Genomic DNA, 6,908 nt, shown 5'->3' with positions numbered 1-6,908 from the left:
AGAGGAGAGGAGAGGAGAGGAGAGGAGAGGAGAGGAGAGAAAAGAATTTAGAGAGGGTGGATGAACGCCAGCCCTTCCACTTCCTGTCCATGGGGACTCCTGTGCACGTGACTTTGACCACTTATTGAACTCAGCAGGAGCTGATGTCAGAAGCCTCTGAAGGGCTGTGTTCTTCCTCTGCAAGATCTCTGAGGCAGATGCTTGATCACTACACTTCTGGGTGGGGAAACTGAGTCCTAATAAGACCAGGTGTTATAGCTTTTGTTTATTTTATTTTTACACAGGGTCTCACTGTATAACCCAGGTTGGCTTCTCAGTCATGATTCTCCTTTCTTGGTCTCTGTGAGTCAGAGGCTGGGTTCCCAGCCTGGAGCTCTATTGGAGGCTGTGGGACCTTTAGAAGGTGGGACCCAGTGGGAGGAAGTCATTACACTGGGGACATGACCTAGAAAGGGACTTGTTCCCCCGCCCCCCCTGTGTGTGTGTGTGTGTGTGTGTGTGTGTGTGTGTGTGTGTGTGGTCTCTATCTCTCTAAATGTGTCCCTTTCTCTCTATACATGTGTTTCTGTCTCTATGTGTCTGTCTTTTTTGGTCTGTGTCTGTGTCTGTCTGTCTGTCTGTCTGTCTGTCTGTCTCTCTCTCTCTCTCTCTCTCTGTGTGTGTGTGTGTGTGTGTGTTGAGCAGTTTCTTCTCCCACATACTTCAGGCATGCCTTGCCACAACTCTGAAAGCAACAGGTCTTAGCAATCAAGGACAGACACCTCTGGAACCCAAAGCTAAAGCAAAGCTTTCTCCCCTTTCAGCTATTTCTCTCAGATATTTTGTTGTCATGTGGATGGAAAGGCAACACTCCAAATGACTTTACAAGGCTCCCACTCGTGAGCAGAGGCATGGCTGGGATTTGAAACTGGAGGCTCCTAACCACTACTCCTCCATCCTGCCCCTCAATGCTTCTCGCCCATGCCCGACCTCCACCTACATGTGCAGATTCCATCCTGTGTGAGGATACAGGATTAAACAAGGGTCCACTTGGCACCGGAAACCCGTGTACATACTAGGTAAGCATACTGGGTAGGGAGGGGGCTGTGGCATCTCTCGGGTTAATGGGGACTCTTGAGTGGAGGGGAGGGCAGAGCCATGTTCTATCAGCTGAGTGGGAAGAGCAGAGATGAATCACCAGCTGTCAGTCTATTCTTATCCAGGCTCCAGGCATCAAGCACCCAGCTTCTTATCTGCAGTGGTTCAGCTAAAATATGGCCCCTCCCAGCAGACAGACCTCAGGGCAAGGTGCAGGGATGAGGGAGCAGTGGGGGAGATGTGGAAAATACAAGATTGGGTGTGTGTGTGTGTGTGTGTGTGTGTGTGTGTGTGGAAAATACAGGCAGAGTTTTCAACCTCAGTCATGTTCCAAGCCCTGCGGAACAGCACACACCTGGAAGCTCATCTCTCCTCCTGGCTCCCGCCTCTGGTGCAGCCAGAGGCACCCAGATTGGTGGCAGGAGGCCTAAGGATGACTCTGTCTGTCCCTTTGAATGTGGGCTGGGAAATCTCTACCTCCCCTTTGCTTGTCCTTGTCCTGTGTGTCCTGGGAACCTGTGTCAAAGTGTCATGGTATGGGCTGGAGAGATGGCTCAGTGGTTAAGAGCACTGGCTGCTCTTCCAGAGGTCCTGAGTTCAATACCCACCATCCACATGGTGACTCACAACCATCTGTAATGAGATGGGATACCCCCTTCTTGTGCATCTGAAGTCAGCGATAGCATACTCACATACATGAAATAACAAGAGGGAGAGGGAGAGGGAGAGGGAGAGGGAGAGGGAGAGGGAGAGGGCGTGTGGAAATGTCATGCTAGGTTTTTCCTAGCATTCATCCTCAGAAAGTTCTGGAAACCTTTGTCACTCTGTCCATTCAAGTTTCAAGGTAACAAAGATTTGGGTTTCTCCTGACTTAACCCCAGGGTTTTATGTGTTTTTATCTATCTATCTATCTATCTATCTATCTATCTATCTATCTATCTATCTATCTATCTATCTATTCGAGGCAGGCTTCCTGTGTAGCCAGCGGCTAAACTTGAATGCTCCATTTCCTGCTCAGCCTCTTGCACGCTGGGACATGCAACTCTACCTGCAGTTTCTGACCAGATATAATAAACACCTTCCATCAGCTCTTCTTTCCCCATCTCAGCTGTGCATCCAGTTCCTGCCAGGACGCCGAAACCCTCCTCTGATCCTCAGTTTACCTACCCAAGTAAATGGGTCCCCTCTCCTTCTTCCCTGTCCTGCTCACAGAGGTTGTCTCCAGGGCAGAGTGGGCAAAGTGGGAAACTCCTGGGGGAGGCAAGTTCAAAGTGTCACCCAGGAGCCAGGCATCTGTGTCATTAAGAATATCCAGATAGGTCTCTGCCTCCCTCCTCCCTCTGAGTCTCTGCTCAACAGACTCCTCCCCAGTTGACAGTCCCACTGAAGCCGCTCCCCTCCCCCACCTGCTCTGCCCCTCTGCGTCTGCAGAGGGATGAAGCACCCGCCTAATATAAGTATGTTTACATTAAAATATAAGGACAATGCACCCGCCATCTAATAGTCGGCTCTGTATATGTTAACAAGTGCTTAGGACTCTCTTTTAGAAACCCATTATGCCCATGTGACTCCGCTCAAAGCCTTTCTTCAGGATTTTGTTTTGACAGGAGGGCATTAAAGGGCTGAAAGTGATAGCGCCAGAATACCAGTTACACACTTTGATCAAATCGCTCCCTACGTCTCCTGAAGAAAGCCTTGTATATATTAGGAAAGGAAATTAATTTTATTGCTGCCGTGGCTTGCCTGGTTAATGGCCCGGCGAGCTGGCTGGCCTCAGAAGGCAGCCGTGGGGGTGAGTGGCTTACCCCACTCTCTTCCCTCCCAGGCTACCAGCCACAACCACAAGGAGAGGGCCAGCCAGTGCGCACCAGGCTGACCAAACCCTGGAGACTGCGGGACTTGGGGTGTAGGTGGCTGGAACCTGCCCCTCTGACTTCACCTCTTAGCAGGGCTGTCACAGCCTCAAGGCACACTGGCCAAGCCCACAGCACATGTAACAAGTGATCAGCAGTGGGGTGTTCAGAGACTTGAATATGGAAGAACTAAGACATAAAAGACAAGCAGAGAATAGAGATGGCTGGAGGGATGGCTCAGTGGTTAAGAGCACTGATTGCTCTTCCAGAGGTCCTGGGCTCTGTTCTCACCACCCAAATGACAGTTCATGATTATCTGTAATGGCAGTTCCAGGGGATCCAATGCCTTCTTCCGGCTTCCATAGGCACCAGGCATGCCTGTGGAAGTGCACAGACATACACACAGGCATAAACACTCATAATGTAAAACAAAATATAAGCTAAGGTAGGGGGTAGCAGAGAGAGGCAGAGAATAGAAATTTCAGGGACAGAAAGGAAACAACCACCCACTTGACCTCAAGCATAGTTAGCGCCTGTTATCCTCAGGTGGGATGGTGTCTCCCAAAGTCTTCCTGGTCTCTGCATACCCAACTTGAGCCTGGAAATTAAGATGATAGTGTTTTGCATGGCACATCCCTAAATGCCAGCTGGCCACTACAAAGGAGGAGATTCCAAGCTGTGCCCAATCCAGAGGGACACTAGTGCTTAAAAGAGTATTTGAGTCCTGGGAGGTAGCTCAAGTCGGTAATGTGTGTGCTGGGTAAGGTGGAGACTTGAGATCTTATCCCCAACACTTATGTTAAGAAGAAACAAGGAAGGAAGAAAGGAGGGAAGGATAAAGGAAGGAGGAAGAAAAGGAAGGAAGGATGGATGGATGAAGGAAGGAGGTATGTAGGAAGGAGGGAAGATGGGAGGGAGGGATGACAGAAGGAAGGAAGGAAGGAAGGAAGGAAGGAAGGAAGAAAGGAAGGAAGGAAGGAAAGGAAGGAAGAGAGAAAGAAAGAAAAAGAAAGAAAGAAAGAAAGAAAGAAAGAAAGAAAGAAAGAAAGAAAGAAAGAAAGAAAGAAAGAAAAGGAAGGAAGGAAGGAAGGAAGGNAGAAAGAAAGAAAGAAAGAAAGAAAAGGAAGGAAGGAAGGAAGGAAGGAAGGAAGGAAGGAAGGAAGGAAGGAAGGAAGGAAGGAAGGAAGAGTCAGTCAGTCAGACAGACAAGACAGCTGTCACAATGGCAGTATGGACTGAGGAGGTGTAGACAGCAAAGTCCATGAAGCATGAAGTTCACTGGCCAGCAGGTCTGTCTGATGGATGAGCTCCAGGTTCACTTAGAAATCCATCTAAGGGGATCTAAACTAAGGAGATCAAGGAAGACACCTGATCTCAACAACCTCCGGCCTCCATGTTCACACACACACACACACACACGAACACACACGCATGCACACAGAAATGCATCGCATGCAGCTTATCAGTTGTCTTCAGAGGCTCAGTCTGAGGTTTTCTGTCATTTACAATGGAGAGTTCTCATATGATCGTGGATGGACAGTTCTTACACAATTACTCTTGTTGATAACAGGGTCAGTCATAGCACCCTGTTCTCAGACAGTACCTGGGTTAGCCTTCCATCACTGTAACAAATACCAAAAATACTCACTCTAAAAGGTGACAATGTTCATTCTGGCTGTTTGGGAACCTGTGGTGAAGCAATGCATCATGGTAGAAGTGTGTAGTGTAGCTGACCCCAACATACTGCTGAAGTAAAGAAAAGAAAGTGATTTGCCACATCATAGTCCTCCAGGGCCACACCCCTTTCATCCCAACACCCAGGAGGCAGCACCAGGTGGGTCTCTGTGAGTTCAAGGTCAGTTCAGTCTACCTAGTGGGACACTGTCTCAAAAAGAAAAAAAAAAACTACCCCCAGTGACTGACCACCAAGCTTCACCTCTCAAAAGTTCTAACATTTCCCAACAATGCTATGCTGGGATCTCTTGTTTTACCACATAAACCATTGGAGGGCCTTTAAGCAGGGCATGATAGTACAAACCTATAGTCTCAGCTGTTGGCAGGTGGAGGGAGAAGGAGCCTAAGTTTGAGGCCAGCTTTGGCTACATGATTTATACCATGACTCCCTAGGATCTGTTTGGGGTTTGATCTAAGCTGACTGGCCTGACCATCTTTGTCACCTGTATTAGTTATGATGTTTCTTGGTGTCAACTCCCATGCTACATTTTAAACGTGGCTGAGGGCCACGTTCTGACAAGGCTGAAGAGAGGAGACTGTTGTGTGATGGGGGAGGAGAGAGAGCAGGAGGAGAAGACACCACCTTCCCAGGAAGGTTTCCCATCATCCCTATCCCTCATTACAACCCCTGGCAAATGACCAATACAGTGGCAAGCTCTGAGTTCCCAACACCCCTTGGGGCAGGCACAAGGACCATTTATGCTTCTAGAATCTACCACACCAGCAAGGGGTAAGACGTGCTGGACCAAGCTGTGTTTGGGGAATTAGAACCACATCAGCTCATACCCCAGCTCCCCCTTGCTGGATGTCATGGTGTCCCCCACCCCCAAATGAACACTGGCCACTTTACTTAGCTCACAGACTCTCTGGGTAGGAAGTTAGACACAGCACCCATGGTGGACCAGCCATCTTTTTATCACTGTGATGAGTACTACTTCCCTTAGAGATCCTATCATCTCCCACAAGTGCCACAGATCAGCCACCAAGCCTTCACCATGTGACCCTCTGCTGTACATCCCTGATTCAAACTGTACCAGTGGCAACATCTGACAAAACCACAGCATTTAGAGCTTCCAATGGGAAGTCACTTGAATGGTAATGACTTGAACTACAGGGAGTAGAGGCCAAGGGACAGAATGATCTGGAGGCACCCTAAACATGTCAGCGTTGTCTGGGCTCAGGTATCTGCATACTGCTGGTACTCCTTCCTTGACTAGAAGCTGGTGTTCTAGAGGGTAAGTAGGCAGGGCCTTTGGAAAGCTAAAGCTTTCTGCACTGGTGCTATGTGGGTCTCCAAGCCAGCCCACGCTCAAGGGAATCAGCCAGATAGTCAGATGCCACCTCTTGGTGGAGAAGTGACCAGTGGCTTTGCAGAAGAAGAGTCTAGCAAGCAAACACCACAGCCGCCCATTGCATCCAGGGGAGACACAGCTCGCAGTGCCTACAGAGAATATATTCCATATACTGAGCCTGGCAGTTTGTCCTTCTGAGGCTGTGGCCATCTTTATACTCCTGTAAGGATGGAGGCTCAGGGAGGGGGTCACCCAGGATGAAAGTGAGTGCACCCAGCTTTCAGTCTGCCGCTGCTTGAGCCTAGCTGCCTGCTGCAGCTTCCTCTCCCCTCTTGTCTTAGAGATGTGGCCCCGCTTTCTGCCATTGGAAGGAAGGTGGGTTGAGAGTGTAGCATTCAAGAGCTCTGGGTTCAATGCACCAGGACAGAGGTGGTTGCCTATAACCCTGATCAAGAGTTCAAGGTTATCCTGGGGTATACGGTGAGTTCCAGGCTAGCTTGGGATACGTGAGACCCTGTCTCAAAGAAAACACATTATCTGGTACTGCCTTGGACAGGCCCCAGACGGGGACTTTCCTCTGACCCGTGAGGAGGGGTCCCTCAGCCCATGTGTAGCCCTGGCTTCAACCTTTAGTCCCGTTCAGTAAGTCCCTGTGTCGGCTCCCAGGGCTGTCAAGCTCATGAAGGATGGCTTTTCCTGGCCCCGGTGTCTTCCCATCTTCACGCAATCTCCCTTTCCTCTGGCCAGCTCCAGCCGTGGTCTGCTCAGCTATCGCATCCCCTCCCAGGGTCAGGGATTATGACGCATTCAGAGAGCGTCCAGCCCTCAGAAGTGTTTACATTGGAGGTTAGCATTTATCTCTATACTTTCAACCTCTCTCCCCAGCTCAGCGGTGCTGTCTGTGTTCCACAAGAAGGCACGGCCTCCAGGGATGAGAACCCGCCAGGCTGGG

General features: G+C 49.7%; 1 long non-coding RNA gene across 1 annotated transcript; it reads right to left on the bottom strand.

The window, feature by feature from the left end:
• Positions 1 to 3,451: 3,451 nt before the first annotated feature.
• On the bottom strand, positions 3,452 to 6,674 carry LOC110293828. The gene is made up of 3 exons (XR_002377860.1): positions 6,584 to 6,674; positions 4,579 to 4,676; positions 3,452 to 3,528 (listed from the first exon to the last, which is right to left on the bottom strand). It is a non-coding gene; the product is annotated as an uncharacterized LOC110293828 (long non-coding RNA).
• Positions 6,675 to 6,908: the final 234 nt, after the last annotated feature.

Source organism: Mus caroli, chromosome 5, assembly GCF_900094665.2.
Source record: "Mus caroli chromosome 5, CAROLI_EIJ_v1.1, whole genome shotgun sequence".
Lineage (NCBI taxonomy): Eukaryota > Metazoa > Chordata > Mammalia > Rodentia > Muridae > Mus > Mus caroli.
Note: the sequence above shows the minus strand (reverse complement) of the source record. Positions and strands in the feature narration are given on the sequence as shown.